General features: G+C 37.2%; 1 protein-coding gene and 1 long non-coding RNA gene across 3 annotated transcripts in view; one reads left to right on the forward strand and one right to left on the reverse strand.

Annotated features, from left to right (window-relative positions):
* abi3bpb (ABI family, member 3 (NESH) binding protein b) overlaps window positions 1–20951 on the forward strand; it is a 54905-nt gene that overhangs the window by 6185 nt on the left and 27769 nt on the right. The gene's annotated exons all lie outside the window — the stretch shown is intronic.
* On the reverse strand, window positions 776–8974 carry LOC308702610. Its single transcript, XR_014031627.1, has 5 exons — window positions 8776–8974; window positions 6820–7080; window positions 2551–2585; window positions 2089–2353; window positions 776–1738 (listed from the first exon to the last, which is right to left on the reverse strand). It is a non-coding gene; the product is annotated as an uncharacterized lncRNA (long non-coding RNA).

Consider the following 20951-nt stretch of genomic DNA (forward strand, 5'->3'; position numbering starts at 1 on the left):
ACTATAACAGTGTCTATTAATGCAGATTGTCTGTCGTTCTCAATACTTTGAGTAAATATTAAGCATGGAGCGAGATTTGTTTTACCAACATTTATGTTACATCAGTCATTCACATCAGTCATTCACGCTAGAGCTCGGCTAATCTATTGCATACATGCACTGTTATTGATACAGTTCCCACGTTCACCGCAATAAATTAGAAAAATACTCGGTAAATAAATAAGTACAAGTAAAATAATCGGTTTGTTGATGGACATGCACTTGTTAATGCTGATGGTGAGGAATTACAGTTGCAACATCTCATAATGTACCTCAAACTGAGTAGTGTATCACTGAGAAACACTGAGTCCTGCTCGAGTCGTCCTTGTGATGGTGTCGTCCTCGGGTTGAATAACTAGTTCTTCCAATGTTTCATCATCGGACTCGCGCTCGCGCTCGCATTGATATGGTCAAATCGACGTCATTGTTTGTTACTGTCTTTAGTTTACGGTGTAGGAAGCCTCAGGACAGCTGACGTTGTTATGACAATGGGCGTTTTTGTTTTCGATTGTAAACCAATAACAACAGACTGAGCTGTCTGGCCAATCAGAGCAGAGTAGCTTGCGGAAAGGAGGGATTTAGAGAGATTGATTAATTTGACCAGTCGTTTGAGAATCATTGAAAATATGGTGATGTGCAAATGTATATTATGAGAAAATTAAATGTTTTTTTGACCTTTGATGCATGTAAATCTGTTGTATGAAACTCCAAAACAACATTAGGAAACTTTCAAATTGCATAATAGCGGCACTTTAATAATTTTCAAATCATTCAATTTATTTATTTTAAACCCATTGACATTTTACAACCTGTCATAAACACCTCTTTTTCTGCATGTGGGTTGCACCACATGACTATATTATTTATTATTAATCTACTTAATAAAGTAATCTTTTCAATAATTCCATAAATTAAATGAGGCTCCCCCAATGACACAATGAATTTGAATTCAGAAATTAAAAACATGTGCATCATACAAGAGGTGTATTCAAATCGTTGTATGCATGAATTGCGTTTTGAATTATTCTAAATTGATTCAGACAAAAAAAATGCATTAACACATGAATATTATATGATAACAATATTAATATAAATAAAAGCATCAATAATGATCATAATTTTCCTCATGCAACCTTTCTGGCGTACTAAACAAGATGCTCTTATTCTAGGAGGTGTGTTTATCAGTTGCTCTGGGAGAGCAGCCTCTTATGTAATGTTAGATTATATTGAGACTCAATGCAAAACTCTTGGGGTGGGGTAAGGAATGGGCCACTTAATTTTTGGTCCCGCTGTGAGAGATATTTGTGGCTTCCCAGCATGCTTTAGCCGTGATCTCACTTCATACAGTTCAATGCTGGGGTTTGATTCTCTATTACTGCATTTTCAAAACTTGACAACAGACCAACCTGGTCCACATCTAGAGCTCACATGCAAGATAATCCTTCATACACATTTGTCCAAGAGTCAAAACACCACCAAAAAGTCCAAAAGTCCAAAAAGAAACCCAAATATTGTCAGGAACTTAAATACATCATTGCGTAACGGCCTTTGATCCGCTGTGCATTGCTGTTGGGGCTTGGCCAGTCCGGGGCGGCCATAATGGCTCCTGCAGACTCTGCTATAAACTGCGAGCTGGAGCGCGCCAAACTTCTGGAGCTCTAGCTGACTGTAAAACCCACCGAACTGACAGCACATTGGCCTGTCAGAAAAGCATAAATGACGAGGAAAGAGAGATGGAAATGATGGTAAGGTAAAGATGTGAAAAGCAACAAAGAGTTTCAACTGATTTTTAACATAAGACACCAAACAAAATCAAACATGATTCAGGTCAAAGTCCACTGCCAAGTTTTCTCTCAAGACTGACTTATGTAGATCTCATTACTTCAGAAAGCATAGATGCCTGTTCTATACTACCCGATACCCCCATAAATCAAGTGTGAACTCATCTCTGGAGAGGCGTTTCAACCTGGCACTGGTCTGTTAGCTTTTCTTACATATCGTGACCTTAGTTCTTCCAAAAAAAAGGACATTCTGTCATCATTTACTTACCCTCATGTCGTTCCAAACCTGTATGACTGTTTTCTTCTGTGGAGCACCCCCTGTTTTCACTGGTTAATAAATTCATATTTTGTATACAGGGGTGTAATTTTACAGTACATGTATTCGTCCTGAACCGTACGGTACGGACGTCACTGTTCGGTGTATGCAGTCGCACATCGAATAAGTTCAGTCACAGGCAATCCACACTCCAATCCAGAAGGGGGCGCGTGAGGCAATGCAACACTGCAACATCTTGATTGAAACACACCAGGGTCTGAAATTAACAGGTTATAAGAAGTTAATATTATAAATTACATTTTAGACACATATTGTCTGTGTTTGCTCCTTCAACGAAAATAGTTCCAAACAAAGGTACATTATAATCGTTTTTGCGTCTCTGAACATGTTTAGCTCCTGAATGAATCAGTGTTTGTGAACGAATCAATGTGAATGAATGATTCAATGACTTACTCATTAAGACGGTGACTTGCTGTCACCTGGTAAATCTGCAAGGTAGGCACAAGAGTTTTTATTATTTATTCATTATTGTTTACTTCCTGATGGCGTGCTGGCTCACTTATTGCATGAAAAAAATACCTCAATAGCCAATTATTTTAAATAGTAATTTGTATTAACTTAAGTTTCCTTGTTGCATTACATTTGCAAGTATCATATGTTCTGTCAAAATGTAGGCATATTTATAGACACATATACCTACTGTATGCTCCATTTATTTAAGCAAATTGATTGTTCTGCTTCATGGCACTGAGTTGTTTTAAATACTATTTCTTTATATATCCCCTCCCCCCCTTCTCTGCCCTTCAGAACCCCCATTCCAAAACATCTTCCTGCACCCCTGTTCTATCTGAAAAACCCCAATGCTCTTAATTCAAAACAAACGTTTCTTTACATCCTGGCACCAGAAAGGAAACACACATCTTAGATACATTATGTGTGGTGGTAACATCATAGCATTCACCAAGCTCCAAGAACATTCTAAAATGTCTTAACCGCAATCTCTAAACACCTTTTGTTTCATCAATTCCAGACATCAATGAATTTCAAAACGTCACACCAAACTCATTACGCGAGCAGACTTCAGGCTCATTGGAAAAACATGCCTGTGGCGACATTCCTGCAAAAATAATATTAGTTAATCTGAAACACACAGTTATGTTATACCCTAAAACACTCTCACTTAAACCGACATAAAACTCTTTGCAAAACAACCAAACTTACAGACAATTCTCGCAGTTTCCATATAACGGGAATAACCTCTGATTTGCTTTCTTACATACAAGATCCACATTTTCAGAAAAATTCAATTTACTGTCAATAATAGTTCCCAAATACTTAAAAGTCTTCACAATTTCAACAGGTTGATCACATAACATTATTTCTGTTAGGGGTTCTGGATGGTTTAAAATCAATTCTTTAGTCTTACTGACATTTATCAATAAATAACTCACTTAAACGTACACTATGTAATTTTTTTCGCCGCTAGGGGTCGCTAACCTCTTACAATAACAAAGGCATAGTTTGATGACGTAACATTTGCTAAGAATTATGGATCTTGTCGTCAACGTCAAGCCGACCGATCTAATAATGTTTATGGATGAGTAAATACATCAATGTTTTTATCACGACTGTGATATGAAGCAGGTCGGGATTGCTAAGAGACAGCTATCAGCTCCACACGCGAGGCGAGTCCCGCGGATATAAAGGAATATGGACATTTCATTCTACCGAACTACGCGCGAGTGCAGAATTACTACTCACAGGTCAGTTTCTTAGACAAATTAAACTTGTGAGGTAACGCAGCGCTGTTTCATTTGGTCTAACATTACTATCACACTAAACTGCATTTAAATGTGTTGAAATTTATGTTATTCTTTGTGTCACGATACGATATATATCGATTCTCTCAGTCAGCGATACGATATTTGACGATACGTGTCGATTCGATTCAGGGCTATATCGATTGATTTATCGATATTTAGATATCATCTGCCAAGTTTACACAACCAGTTACCTTTTTATTAGCTCACAAATGCAACCAAAATGTATAACATGAACGTTTAATTAAACTCTTTGAAAATTGCACACCCTCTCCCATTTGGGACATTTATAACAGACGAGTTAATTTTCAAAAACAGATAACTATCAGTCAAACTGCAGCTGGGTTGTTTTGATTAAGTAATAACTCCTCGATCACTTTTAGTCAGCTTTGATGAAACTCTCAGCTAGCGCATCTTTTCGAAGTGACTAACAGCCTTGTCACCTGACCTGAATACTGCGTGCTGATTTGCTAAAACGGACTTATCAGGTTGTGTTCGCAAACAACAAAGGTGCTTGTCGGTTTCTGCTGTAAAACATGAACCCGCGATGCCTTGACAGTGAACAATACCAGCTTTTGTGACAAAAGGTGTTTGGGGTTCAGTCAATCTTGTTAGACGTCTATTTCAGACAGTTAGACAGTATGGTGTGCAAACGAAAATGTCGAAAATACATAGAACCTCATATCGATATTTCACATGTGGCATCGATGCATCGTATTGTTAGACGTTTAATCGATGCATCTATCCATATCGATGTATTGTTACACTCCTGCTGGAAACTGCGATGAATTGTATGTAGAGGTACACTTTTCCAATAAGCCCATGTTATCAAATGTAGTTTTGCTTGGAGTATTTCCCTTTTTTTTCCCACAAATGGCCATGTAGAGACTTTCTTTTAAACAAGTGCAATTAACTAACTAAATTAACCCATTAACCTGGACTTTCCAATGCTACATATGAGAGGAAGTACAGTTTAAGAGAGCATGTTTAATTAGTACATCCGTTCTCTTGACCTTTAAGCTGATGTTTGATGTTAATGTTACATCTGTGCATTTAATTTCCTGCTACTTTCTATTCAGCTCAGTCCTCTGCATTGCTGCTTTCAACTTCTTTCTTTAAAAAGCAGTAAATCATGATCGGCTTGGCAAGCTACATTTCAAATGAGCTTCCTCCACTAATAGCTGTCCTTGATTAACTTTGATTGAGTAGCCAATAACATGGACTCATCCTGAGAAACACAATTTTTCAAGCTAGTTTGACTATCTTTAGAAGGAAACCTGGCAATAGCAATGAAAAACCTATTGTGCAGCAGCAGGAAAATGTAAATCTCATGAGCTGAGAAAACATCAGCTGTATAAATACATACAAGACATCTCTGTGGAATAGAGGCATTACTGAAACTTGGCTCTAGAGGAAATGTTCTTCTTTTGGAGACCACCATTTTTCCCCCCGCATCAAGTTGTTTTCATTGGCATTTGCGATGTATAACATTATGTTTTGTGGTTTCCCATATTGTTATATATGGTTGTAAGGTTTTGTCAGATTACTTTGCAACACATGTACAAGCCTCTCTTAAAGGATACCACTGTAACCAAAATAATCATCTTAAAATTTGGATGTATACTATAACGTTACTTATGAGGCTCTTACATGTTGAGAAGAATGTGGAATGAGCACCTTCACGTAAAAAAGCTATTAGCCATTCTGCTCTGCATATTTTACCTATAGAGGAATTTGAAGATATTCCTGGATTTAGAGGCTTTGTGCAACTCGTCCCATGGTTTCATCAAGCAGATGTCAGATATAACTCTTTGTATCCTGTTGTTCTTTAGAAAAAGACATACAGGTTTGATGATATGAGAGAAATATTCCTGTGGCTGTTAACAGCTTTGGTTAACAACCTCCCTGACATTTACAGAACAGCATTCCCTCATTTCTCCTGTGTTTCCAATTCTTTGACCTTTCTGCTTCTCAAAAACGCATATTATAAATATCCAGTTGTATATAAAGATTGTTTATCTTGGTTTACCTGCAATTAATACATGTCAAAGTCTGCAAAGTCTCTCATTTCAGTCATGGTACTTTTGTCCAGCAAATACATCTAAGTCCAAATGTCTGGTACCTGTAAAGTGTGATACGTCTTGTATTGATTGTTTTCCATTTGACAAGTTTTACGTCTGAGATCACTGTAAACATATGGTCTCCAGACCTACTTCATTTATCTCACACAATGCAAGATGGCAATAAATCTTGATTTGATTCCAAAGATCACATACGAGACAAACACCTTTCATGAACCCAAACATGGGGCCTTCAAGACGTTTGCCAACCAGCCCCATCCATCCATGTGAAACCGACAGTGGCTACCGTTCTAGTGTGACAGCCGGTTGAAACAGGATTGAGAATTTGTTTAAGTAAAACGTCAAAATCCACTGGCTGGAGCAGGTGCTGCATTTGGCTGGATCATATCGATCTTACGGTGGTTGGAAACTATCTACGACTGGCAGGTTGTGCTGTTTGGAACAGCAATAATGAAACTGAAAAAAACAAGTGTCCCTCTACATCCTCACCCTGGAGAGATGATTGAAAAAACCCTGGATTTTTGTCAAAATTCTGTCAGCGAGCTTCAACATTCAATCATCAATTGAATTACCTTTTCTGTCCCAATTCAATCACTTAAAGGGGTTTCCCTACCAGGCCTTCAACACTGTTACATAACTGCTGGTGCCTCTATGATACAACGGGTTTATGTTGGTTAAGTAATTAACACCATCTGTGCAGGAGATCCTATTGTTTATGTCCATAAAGGATGTGAACTGTGGCCATGAAGGGCACAACCGAACCTTTGGCAAAGAAATTTGAAAACAAGCAGTAGAATTATTAGTGTTGCCGGTTCACACACCTGGTCAGACTCACTGTGGGGCTTCATCTCCGGGACGATGGTCAGCACTGTCCTCATCACAGGCACATCCACCAGGCAGGCGTTAGCTCCTCATCTGCGGTGGGCTCTGACTTCTTATCCGCGGTGCAGGGTGAAGGTTGGCCGGACTTGGCGTGGTGACTGGTGCAAGGTGGGAGCGACATTTCCCTGGCATACACGCACTCCACACACCGGAGAACGGCCTCACTTTTGGTAAATCCAAAGGGGAATAAAAATGTGCTCCTATCCAAAAAGAAGATTTCAACATCTCATCATTAAAACGAAAGCATTGGGTGAGCTGGGGGGGGGGGGGGAAGAAGAAAAAAAGTCCTTCCTGGGCTACAGCAGTGAAATTTGCTGCATAATATTATTGGGACCGGTTATTCTGTCACGCTTCCAAGCGTGGTGTAGAGAGGAGGTAGGACAAAGATGATTACTTACTGGAAACTAACTGAACATAATCGTGATACATGTATATGTCAAATTAAAAAGTCTCTCTGAGGGCTGACACTAGACCTACTGGATCTGTCTTTGCTCACCCGCCACAAAATACACCCACATTTTCCCACAAGCAGGCAAACTTGACTAGAAATTGCAGCAATATCCTCCTGGGACCCAAGAATAGACTTTTGTCCACTATAGTGGACATTATATTTTAGTGAATTTCTCTGACATCATACATGTCACATGACACAACCTGGGTGTCCTGTAAAGAGCAGATTCAGGACTTTTCAGAGACACCAAATGTTTGGAGGTTTCACCATGAAAACAACTTCTCCTTGGTCTTTAAAAATGTCTGACATTAATTTAGTGATCAAATGTAGCATTCTTATGGAAATATGATAATATATTGTAATTATAATTTAAATTGGACTACTTTTCAAATTGTATTTCATAGAACAACATCTCAGGAAAATGTTAAGGGGTTTCAAATAAAAAAATATTTTCTGTTACAGAACAGGGCATTGATTTCATACATGTCCACTGTAGAGGACATCAGGACTTAAATCATGTTTATCAGGCATTTTCTGAGACACAACAAGTGAATATGGAAATAAATTATACATCAATATTCCTATGAAATATTAGATATTATTATTAAAATGTTGCCAATTAATACTCCAATTATTACACTTCTTTTTTCATTAAATGTTGCTCCAAGAACACATTAAGGTGCAAATTAAATACAGTTTATATATACATTGCATTGAATGGGAATATTAATTTATGGACATTTTACCCACATATTGCATAAAGTAAAATGGTGTATCAATTCATTCCATTATTTCTTTCATAACATAGTTGAGAAAAATCTTTATACAAATTTTGGTTGAAAAAATCCTGAAACCCCCAAATTTATTGGTGATTGAAAAAAAAAATCCCATTGTTTTTGCCTATACATATAATTTCATGTCATTTTATTTTTTAAACAACTTAGTCCTGGCGTCCACTACAGAGGACATAGCATAACGTATGAATAAAATATTATTTTTCAAAAATGTTTTTTTACCATTTGTTTATTGTGCTCTAAACAGTGTGGTGACATGGAAAAAAACTAAATTCAAAAAACTTTTTTTTTTCTGGGTCCCAGGAGGATATTACAGAAATTGGATTGTAACGCAACTAATAAATTTGTCCAGAAATTCAGCTTCATCACAGCAGGCATTTAACAAGCATCTTACTCTTTGACATCCACTTGCATAACTTTTTGGATGCACTGCAGGGAAACCTATGATAGCTAATCATAACCCAAATGCTGATCTACAGCTGCAAGTCACTCTACAGCTGCCATGGGGTTAGTAATGACTGTTGATAAGAAAAACACACATGATGGGCTCAATAGTCCTTGCCTCAAAAACACTCCAAGATATTGCTTCTGTTTTTAAAAAGAGCTTTAAAGAAACATATTAAAGCAAACTAAAAATATAAATTACTTACTCTCATGTCATTCCAAACCTGTATGAAGAAGAAATTTTTAAGAATGTTCATGCTGCTCTTTTCCATTGAATAAAAGTGTAAAGATATGAGAGTTATTGAATGAATACAGAATTTAACAGGCTACAAATAGCCATATTATTACAAAAATTGGGCGGCAATTCAACTAATAAATAGCCAGTGTTTTACTAGCAGTGCACACAGAAGCTCAGCTTCATCACAGCAGGCATTTAACAAGCTTCTGACGAACAGAGCCCACTCACTGACGTGAACCTGCATCACTTTCTGGATGCAGTGCAGGGAAATCTATGATAGCTAATCGTAATCCAAGCACTGAGCTACATCTGCAATTTAGCCTACACAGCGGCTGAGGGGTTAGTCATTCCTGCAGATAAGAAAAACACACGATAACAGTTAACCATCCTTTCCTCAAAAACACCCAAGATAACAGGTTTTAAAGTAGTGTCTGGATTTATGATGGTAGAGAGATTAAAATCTCTTCCTGCTTCTGTTTTTGTTTTGTTTTTTCACTGAGAGGTTTAAAAGCATAGTTAAGCTAAAAATGAAAGTTCTGTCATCAGGTACTGAACTTAATGTCGTTCCAAAGCCAAATCTTTCTTCTCTATGGCATTTGAAGAATATAGCACACAAGTAATATGGGCTACTTTTATGGTGGTTTTTGGAGCTTCAAAGGAAAAGAGCAGCATGGACATTCTTTAAAGTTGAAATGAAATGGAAACATAAAATGATATCATAAAATGCATCTTAATAATGTTATTGTGAACCATTCCGGTGAAACGACAGACTTCACTTTGGTGACATATGCTGGACTTCTCCAATCACTTCAATCACAATCACAAACTCCACCCCTTTTTTATATTCAGATATGCTTCTATCCAATCAACAACCAAGGGATATAACCAAGTCCCCACCCTACATGTTTTACTTTTTTTTGATAATCCATTTCACTTGGATGTACGTCACAGTACGGAAGAAATTATCTGTCACTGACTTCTTCTGTTACATTGCATATTTAAATTTTCTAGTGTGTTTAAGCATGTCACAATGGTCGTGCCAAGTGCAAATGAACACTACCATAAACTCAAAATACCATTAAAAACACTTTCTTCAAGCCTTGACGTTTCCAGGTTGTGCACGTCATTTAAAAAAACACAATGAAGCAAATCATTATTAAATATAATAATTATAAATGTTGATAGTACAATTTCGCTTTTACACATTTCCTGAACCATTAATGAAGAATAGCATTGATGATAGCCAGTAAACACTCATTTATCTGGTTTATGAGGAGGCAACATTATGCAACAAGACTACATTTCCCATCACTCTCTGCTATAGCCTAGGAATAATAGAATACACAGATTTAACCAAATGTGCATCTATTTATGTTACATTAGAATTAAAAACTATCAGGTTTTTTGGAAAACATCTATCTTATCTAAAAACAAAATCACTTGAACGCAAATCATGTTGTAATTTCCGAACTCAAAAGTAGGAACTTCCCTAGAGCACTTGAAAACAGGATCCTAAATTACTAGAAAGTGTTTTCAAGCCTTAAAGGTGAAGTATGCTGGATAAGTATATATGAAATGCATAACATCAAAGTTTAATGATTCTATACACTGAGGACCATGAATAACATGCATAATATTTCAGCACTTTTTTATTGCTGTTGCTAGAATGTGTATCATAACTGATCAAAATGTAGGCTATCATAATTTTCAAATCAGTACTGGCAATACCGCACATGCTCAGATACTTATTCTTTTTTATATATAACAAACAAATTTCAATGCCAAGTGGAAATGTGAAATGTGAGTGAGAGCATTTTGTCCTTGGCCGTTTCTCTATTCATGGAACATCAAAAAAAAAAAAAAATGTTGCTTCCATAAAGCTCCACAAGACATTTCAGAAAATTCTTGGGTAACAACCAATAGTAAATGATACTTCTTTATAATTGATTGAGATCTGTTCTGGTACAACATGACGTAGCCAAATAATTCCTAGAAATTGCTCCAGGCAAGAGATTGCTGTGATTTCAGTACTTCGGGACCGATTAGCACACAGTCAGTGGAATATTATGTACCGACAGCTGGTTTTAACTGACAACAAAACATGTTTAAAAGGTGTGTGTCCTTTATGGTGCAAGAATTAACATAGCAAATACTTAAATCTCTGCCAGATTAAAATAACATGCCTGAAATTCTTCAGCAATCAGTGTTTGTGCATCATGTTTAGGAGAAATTAGGAACATTTTTAGATGCATTCAATATGTGGACCTTATGGTTTGGATTGGGAACTTTTGTAACTCTCGGTTGAGAGTCTAAGGACTAGAGTTGGAATATTTACAAATATTTGGTATTGGAAATTATATTTTGATGACTTTATATTCATCAAAGAATCCTAAAAAATGTATGATGCCAAGTCAGTTTAATGGGCTTTTAAAAACATCCTAACTCATCAGTCTTTCCTTTTCATTGCTAGGCAATTTCTCTGGTCCATCTAACAGAAATACAACCTCTGGCCTAAAACGATGTTATGGATGGTCATGGGTGATGGCCAAGGTCATAGTGAGTGAAACCTTGGAACATTTAACAAGAAAAGGAAGAAAACTGAGTTGTGAGAAACTTCCCATTAAACATTGAAATGGCTGCAGTGGCTTTGTTATGGGTGTCTTCAGACAATGCAATTTATGACTCCACCGAATGAAGAGGTTTTGGCAGCGGATCATAGATAAGGATTTTCTATGCCTGCACTATGTGGGAAATGAGGGGAACATTCATGTTTGACGCTAGATTTCGTGTCAGTGCTTCTATATGTGAGGTGGGACTCATGTTTCAGTATCCTGAAATCATTATCTGATAATCATATGGCTCATAAGTATCATGGGATGGTTGTGGCTTAGAAGTGGTAATTGAAAGGTTGTATGATAAATCACAAAGTGTGATGCATAAGATACCATCATTGTAGTCTCATGTAGCCAGACGTTTGATGACTAGCAAAAGGACTATAGGATCTTATTCTGACTTCAACAGGAAGAGACTAAGGATACTAAGTGCCTCAAACAAAACTCTTAAACAAACAAAAATTTTACAACACAGCAAGGTTGCTTTAAATTACTTCCATTTGAGCTGTATAGGCCGCTATTATGAGAGATGAATCATCTAAACGAAACGATAACAAGTCCAGATGCTCCTCAATAAACTGTCCCAAACATTACTTGCAGATGGATTTGTTGACAGAGCCTAATTTGGGAGCATCTAGATGTGGTGTGATATAGATTCTAGGTCACCACTGAAATTAAAAGAGGCAGACTTTTAAGCAAACAAATGCTACACTGCTCAAATTTTGACAACAACCAACCTCAGCCTACCATCAAAGGTTGACCAACAAAGCACCACGAGAAAAGTCAATATGTGACATTCATAAGTGAGTGAACAAAAGCAGATTAGGCTAAACTGTTCAAGACCAGCCCATATGGGTTACAACTGCACGCATTTCCCGAATCGCCCAAAGAAAGCATCTTCTGAAATTTTGAGGTATATTGCTTTCTTGAACTAGTTTTGCCATATGTGACAATTTTACACTAAATAAGAAGTATATTGTATCTTGTATATGAATTCATAATTTTTTTCTTCATTCATTTACTAATCTTACATTGGTTCTGATCACATAACAAGGCAGAAAATAGATATTTGTTGCTTTGTATGTTAACGGTCAGTTGGCCTTTTTTTCCTATCACATATTTTACAAGTCATCATAAATTAGGTCTCACTCGAGAGCTCAAACACTCAAAATTCATCCTGAAAACTATTTTGAGACTGCACATTGCATTACCTTGAAAACGGTACTTTAAGATCTTTTAGCGGACGACTCCCCCTCGTGGGTGGTGTCATTTTTAAAATTTTACCAAATTTACTGTACTATTTTATTATCAAATCTTTAAAAACACATACCGTTGGAAAGGTCTGAGACGTAAAGTTCCAAATATTTTAATTTGTGACAAAAAAATCTACTCAAAAATCTCACAGAAACATGTTTGTGATATCAACTTCAAATTTGGAACATAACTTGATTAGACACGTGGCAGGCCTGGCGCCGAAAACACAAATTGGGGGAGTATTTATATTTCTCAGAGGGGAATTTAACCCATTATGTCCCATTTAGCATCCCTCGGTTCAACACTTTGTGGACTTCGTAGGCGTGGCACTTGAAGTCCACATACTTCGAAGGATGCAGCCTCTGAATTAGGACACAGCTCATAAATGGCACTTGGAGGAATGTTACATCGCTCTTCTTCGCTGGTCAAACCGGCTCAAGAGCGACGGTAATTAGTGTAATTAGTGTAATAAGTGTAAATTAGTGTAATTTAGTGGAAAATAGTTAAGAATGAAGATGCTACTACAAATAAACATGAAAATCCACTAGTATTTATCTAAATGTGCAGACTTCTGGATTAAAACCTATACTGCAATGCTCCAGCGATCACATGATTGAACAGGTGTTTCTATATTACTTTAAAACTCAGTTCAGTTTTTGTATTCCTAACAAAACTTCACTGGAATGTATTGATCGTAAAACTGTGATCACATATTGAAGTTGAAGCCTTATGCCATTATAATTATGTATAAGATGAAAATATATTGTAAATAAAGGGTTTGGGAGTCATGTGCCTCCAAGCAAAATCTCTAATAAATACATAAATATATAATGTAAATAAATATTTCTATACAAGTATTGAAATATTTAGTAACTAAATATGTTAAACTGTAACTGGTCATTATTAAACTTTTTGCAATCATATGTTGGTAGTATAAGCTGTTTAAAAGTTTTAGATGTCACCCTTCCATGAAATGTGTCTTGTCATCTGCACACGTGGGTTTTAGTGAGCACACTCCTGTCGATAGTGTTAAGTGTGCTAAGAGTCTCAGTGTGAGCCGGGCCCCTCAAGCGAGAGAAATTAAAGTCTGACGCATCGCAGCCTCTTTCACCACCATGAACATGTGGAACGTGTAACGTCCACACATTTATGCACAAGATGTCCAGAACATTAATAGGCGTTAAACCCCACAGGAATTAGGTCTCATCTGGATCTCAAAAGCGGAGCGAAAAGACACTCTGACCTACATTCACTCAATGATCGTCTTTTCCCCAGGACATGCAAATAAAGAGGTGGAAAATACCCAGCATGCCGTTCCTGCAAAGGAGCTCTGGACGTTTCTCTTCAGCCAGTTCCAGATGTACGTATGGTCCTTGTAGTGTTCGAGCTGAGGGGGGCTCCCTGACACCCTTAAGAATTAAGGGACAAGAATGGAAAAAAATGAAGGTGCTTGCTTTAAAAATACTGTTGCATTATTGCCCTTATAATTTGCTTGACATTCATAACATTTTTCATTGGTGATATGAAATCAATTTTGTATGTCCATAAAGTTTTCATTTTAAGTTTTTTTTCATATGATTTCTTAATAGTTGTTTTGATACTACAACAACAACAACAAAACAAGATTCTTAACAAATCTTTCATGTAGGCACACACAGACATCAAGAATTAGTGAATGAATCTCAGCAATGGTGACAAACCATATATTCAGATAAAGAGATCAACTCTAAACATAAGCTCATTATTTATTCATGCAGCAATGCATGTTTGGAGCCATGAATGAGTTTTGATTGGTGGGACCCAGAGTGCACTGCAACATGCTTTATAATTGTCACCATTGTTGAGATTCACAGGCTGATTCTTGATGTCTGTGTCTAAAAAAAAAAAAAAAAAAATTGTGTAAGAACAGCTTTTAAGAAATAATTTGTTAAACTATTATGCTGTTCAAGTAAAAATAAGTCAGAAACTATAGGCTCTATACGAGTTCAGTGATTCAGGTCAAATGATTGTGAAATATTGATGTTAAAACACAACCAACACCATCATTTCACCTTTTCTCTTTGATCATCTGGCTGTTATAACTCAGTTAGAACAGCCAAACTAAATCTAAAGTTAATTATTTAAAGGTCATGAGCCCAACTAAAGCATACACTGATCACCATAATGGTGACTTAACATTTGTGATTTTCTCCTTCAGTGATTCTGCTTGTTAACATCAGGTGTCTTCAATAATGGTCAATAATCACTCAATTAATCACTTAATTATCTCATTAACTTTAACACTGCTTCAGTGTTACTTATAACACTCTGAGTGTGGACTCATATAAACACAGAGCAGTGTTAATTTAACAATGGGGATTATGGCAACGGATGTTGGTAGGGTTACGTATATCACAGCCACTGCAATAGCCATATTTCTAATAGAAGGAGATGTATGTTATCCAAGCATTAATGGTAATAAAATGCCCCATCCCCTCCAAATATGAAAGGATTTTTTTTTTTTTTTTTTTTTTACATTTAATGACTTCTCAGGTGTACTTAAAAATGAAATATTATATGATCTATAATAGCATTAAACAGGTCAATTCCATGTTTCCTCCAAACAATATTTTCTTAATTATCAAGACAGGCACATGAAAGGTCAATGAACAGCATTTATTAATTGTGTGTGGCACAAATATGTTTATTCAACAGAATCTCTACTTAAAATTGCCTGTTTGATTTTGGCCGAATTAAAGATACATTGTCTAGGAATCTGCATATGTGGTACATACAGAATTGAACAGGTCACACAAACCTTTCAAATACATTTGTCCTCGGGTTGTCCAAGAAAACTAAGGAATATTGTGGATGGCAGCCTCTCAGTTTAGTACTTAAAATCAACAATTATTAAACATTTAAAGGTGAATCCAGTTTTAAGGGAAGGGAAACTGATGACCATTCTAAAATGCAAAATAATTTGGATAAACCTTTTTGGATAAAGCATTGTTTTTCTTAAACTACTACTCATTGAGTTGCAAGATTCTGGAAACAGACAATCATAATTATTATTATTTTTTTTAATTTAATTTAAATATTAATTACAATTCTCCCACAATTCTGAATAGACAAAAAAAAAAAAAAAAGAAGTAATTTACTAGAGGTTCTGGCATAATGTTAGTTGCTGCAGTCTATTTACAAAAATATTTGTAATTAATTTGAATGATTTAAAAAAAATTTTTTACATGGTTCAAGGACTCAATTATAAAGATGCCACTTGTTTCATTGCTAGATGAATAGCGTTTTTGAACAAATCTTTTGAATGAATGATTCAATGACAAGTACATTTTTTAACAGTCACTTGTCTCCACCTACTGGTGTAACGATGTAATCGATATCTTTATTTGAAGCATCAAGTTACTTTCAAAAGGTGATTTAATCTATTTTGTTCACTTCTGTTTGAGAGGGGGGAACTGGTTGTCTCCCTCGGTGGCAAGGCTGTAGTTTGGGTTTGAACATTGGGGGGTTAAAGTGCGAACCGTTTAACGGGGTAGCAGGAAATGCTCCCTCGTGAGGTTTATTTATTTGTTTTTTGCTTTATTTTTGCAAAATGGCCCACACTTGCAAAGTTGGTTGATACTGTAACAATCACTTGTTTACAAAGTGCCATGGGAAGTCAAATTATCATTGCTTAAAATTTTCAAAATTTGCTTACTTTTTTTTTTAATTTTAGTTCCTTTCATTAATTGTATTATCTTGTATTTTCCCAATAGGCATATCTGTCATATTAGCAGAACACATTTTACACATGAGGAAAACCAATTGTTTAGTCAATAATTCAAGAAGGTCCATACTTTAAAGCTCTTGATTCTAACTTGTACTTGGCCCTATGAAAAAGTAGTTATTGTAATTGTTTAATATAGCATTCGTTACAATAAGGATATAATTACAGGTAAACCATTGATGGCTCACATTTTAACTTTTTCTTTCTTTTTAACTTTTCAAAAGTCTACCGGTATTCCCTTAACAGATTATTTATTATAAATTCTACAACAAGTTAGTTCAAATGTAGCCTACTACAATAAAAACAATAGAACTTGATAAATTATAGTAAAGATGGTCATGAGAAGTTTTAATAGCTTGCAGGAAGATGTTTTCCCCTCGTTTCATCAGTTTTTTAGTGGCTGTTTTTAGATCATGTTTGACTTTCTCCACAGCATTTTACTACATTCTCAATAGAATTAAAATGGGTTGTACATTTTATCAATGGCTCGCGCAAATCTTATCACAATTTTGAGTGCGATGTCTACAATGAATTAATTTGCCTGATTTTATGTTTCTGTTAGAGAACGGCAACATGCGAGAAGTGCCGGCACGCAAGAAAAAGTGAGGGTATACAACTTCAAATATAGAAGTGCCGGTCCTGCGATACCGGTGCGTACCGGCCCACTTCAAGCACTAAGATCCATAGACAGTAAAAGAAATGGACACAGCGACCCCATAGACTTCAATGGAGAAAAGTGAAGTCAATTAGAAGCACTCACTTCCTGATGGCTGAGCGTACTGCGCAGACTCAAACTGAGCTTGACGACATAGATGTGACGTGAGCAACCCGTCTGTCTTCTAGTAGCTGTGCCAAGAGAAATCTGAATCATTCCCTTCCGAAACTTGCAGAGACGGAGAGCGTGAGTAGGAGGTGTCCATGAGCTAGGAGCAGGAGAAACTTTATGACTCTCTATGGGCTTCTCCCTTGACTTTATCAGACTTTATGCCTCCACATCCCCCCGATTGCCCGCGAGCTTCTCCTCCTGTCTATACGGTATTTTCTCTACTGTGCGACTGAGAGTCGCGTGGTTATGATGTAATCGTTAGCCTATTTTTATAAAAACTACTTCTACGGGGCCATAACGTAAGATACAAGGTAATGGAGCCTTTTATACATTGTCGTGTTTCTTTAGAAATAAACAATGGATAAATAGAGTCTTTAAACACCTCAGATGTAAAGTTGTTCGCTGTCAAAGTGACGCCAAAATGAATGGGAGTCAATGGAATGCTAACTGCAGGTGATTGCTTGCTAACCAATGGCGGCCTCCGGGGAAGGTACGCTTTCCGGGTACTGGATTACCCCCTTGGTAAGATCGCGTGGATGTTTGGAACCAGATCGTGATATTTTAAAGCGGTGCTATGCAGTTTTGGCAATTTCTTCGCTGTTTTCTCGCTTTTGGGCCACAGGCCCAAAATTGCAAGGGTGTTTTTTCCGCTCAAAGGCGCTAGGGTGGTGCGAGAAGACCACCATTCAACCCGAAAAAAGTCATATAACCATTCCAATGACTCCGAAGCTGTTCAGTTAAGGTAAATTAAGCTAAAAAAAACCTGTATAGTTCACATTTAATGATTAATTATGCAATTTAATTGCGCTATGTTTTGTGCTGAACTCGTGCGGAACGCCTGGATTCCATGGACTCTGCGTTACCCCCCATTTCCAGCCCTGGATTTTGGAGTAAGGTTGGGAAACCTCTTGAGCTATGATACAATTCGAACACTGGCTGGTTCCTGCGAAGACCATGCCGTCATCTCATTTTCATTCACCAAAACAAAACATAAACCTGTCATGGCCACCATCCGCTCACAAGAAATTATTTATGTACAACAACTTCCAGCTGTAACAGTCTGTTCTGTTCTGTTCTGTTCTAATCCTTGCTCAAATGTGCAGCCCATGGTGATGCCTAAGGTAACAGCTGGGTTATGTGCTGAAGAACATGATCTGTAATACACTGGCAGATAGAATACAATGATTGATGGTTTAAGAATAGAGGTTAATGTTCATGAGTACATGCTGGATTTCTTTGTGATCAGTGTGTTGCTTCTGGGTCAGAGAGACAACACTGGAGGGTAGGAGCAGACAAATGATGAATGGATGTCACAAAACAGGTGAGTGTTTTCCTCAGAGGGTGATGTAAGAAATGATGGTTTATGTGACTCAGCAGGGAATTTCAGTGGCTTTTCAGTTTTGAAGATGCACATGAAGCCAAACACGCACATTAGAACCTTTCCAGATGATAAAGCAAAATTTTCCAGTGTTTTGACATAAATGGTTGAACATTTGCACTAATATACAGTTCAATTTTCCTTCTCAGATCAAAAGTATAACCAGAAAAATAAGCTTTTTAGTATCTAGCATTTAAAAGTCAGTTCTGCAACATCTCTTTTCTCTAGTTGAATTAATTTACGGGTAAATCAAGTGTCTGGAGGTTGGTGAAAGAGTGTTTTTGAACGTTTGCTGGAGTAATTTGGAGCCACTTTGAGCTGGGCTTCATTTTAGCATAAAATGTCTCACAGATGGGACTAACAATGCTTCTATGTACACATCTTTATATCAAACAGGCCTTGAAATCTGAGGAATTGCTTGATGTGTGCCAAGATTCCAGAATCAGAAATGTGCCATTAACAAGAGGTGACGTTTTCATTGGCCATTTTTGCAGTAATGTAAGCCATGCAGTTCAAATGTTCAGAGAAAAAACAGCTTTAACTTCACATCCATGTGGAATACAATGGAACAAGCCCAAACCTGAGCAGCATTAGTACAGCCTGTGACAGTGATACCTGTGAAGAAGGCAACTCAACCTGACAGTTAGGTCATGGAACATCTCATTTATATAATCTGTTATACACTGTACATATAGCAGGGGATGCTGGAGGGGAGGCTTTAAATGTTTGTTTCCTTTTTAGAAAGATTTCATAGATCCACGTCACACTCCTTAAACTGATGCCATTTGCTCAAGGCTAAAAGACAATGGCTGCATTGTAAGGCTAAGAATGATTTTCCCTTCTTAGAAGCTCGATTTGCAGGCCAGGCATGGTGAAGCTGTTATATAAGCCATGATTTCTATGACATACACACTGCATGGAGCCCGTCATGTCTTTCCTGTAGTTTCAACACTCATCATCTTGATATGTAACAGGAGAGGCCATGAGCAGACTGTGTGTCATATGTGTGTGTTCCTCTGGTAGTATAGACACAATTTCTGCAGTCGAGACCAATATGTGTAAAATTTCACAGTTCTTGATATTACAGAAAAGTAAACAACAACAAAAGTATGCTATTGAATATTTTTTCAATTATTTATTTTATTATGCAATTTTTAAGTTATATTAAAAAGTGACATACCACGATTCAACCTGAAACATTGCAAAATCCATTTCTCAGTTGAAAGGTGAGCCGCTTGACCTCAGAGTAATTGTTAGGCAGTTAAATGGCAGCATAACAATTTGTAGCATGTTCCTAAGAAGGGTTACAGGTCAACATGTTTTCAGGTATGAAAAACAAAGCTGTAATGACCTGATTCTGGTCTACAAGTCTTCTCTAATTTGTCCAAGCCTCAGCCCTATCCAGCTCGGTCTTTTGAAGTAACTCATTAAGAATTTACAAGGTAATCACAGAGACTCAGAGTGGTACCAGCTGTAGAAACCATTTTTATATATGCACCAGAAAGATGTATGTGGGGTTAAAGCTCTAGCCAAAGGCATCGCACGGCCTGTTGAGTTGATTCTGGCAACTCACTTTGTTGTAAACTGTTGTGCTGGTAAAGCAAGCAGTCCTAGACATGATCACAGCTGCAAATGAGTGACGTTTTGTTTGAGTCATGATAGGGAGTGGTTTTCCAAATTGTACTTTCGTTTTTTTGTTGTTGTTGTTGTTGTTGTTTTATTTTATTTTTTTACTTGTAATGCTCTTTAAAATAATTCTTCTCGGAGCACGGGACGTTCTAAAGTAGATTTCTTGTTTTAAGGTGCCCTGTCCTGATGATGTAGTAGGAGACAGGCTGTAGTTGCATAATTTTTGGGCAGCTTGATTCATGAATATGTCTTTGTTCACATCCTGTGGGTCAGACGAGACTCACTGGAACGAGTGCTTTCCTTTGCATGTCGCATGCAATGGCACGTGTCGGAAGCACTTTCATTATGATCACTTTCCCCCCCCCCCACCCCCACCCCCTCCAAAATTTCCTCCTATGTCCCTGGAGGTTAAGTTGTTTGGCAAGAAGTGTGGGGCTGGATGGCCAGCTAGACGAGACGTAATGTGCAGCGGTTAGCAATGGCCGCAGATAGACAAGTGCTTCTGTCCGTGATGATGAAATAGAGGGATACTGTACTTTCCACCAGGTCAACTCACTGGATCAAGAGAGGCATATGCCATCTGCTGGTCCGTCTTATGTCCTGCTCATGTACTCTATCATTCATTGTCCTCCTTTAACCCAGACTCCCTTTAGGCTATTTACCATTGTATGGATGCCCCAAG

This window comes from Scardinius erythrophthalmus (assembly GCF_964197995.2).
Source record: "Scardinius erythrophthalmus genome assembly, chromosome: 14".
NCBI lineage: Eukaryota > Metazoa > Chordata > Actinopteri > Cypriniformes > Leuciscidae > Scardinius > Scardinius erythrophthalmus.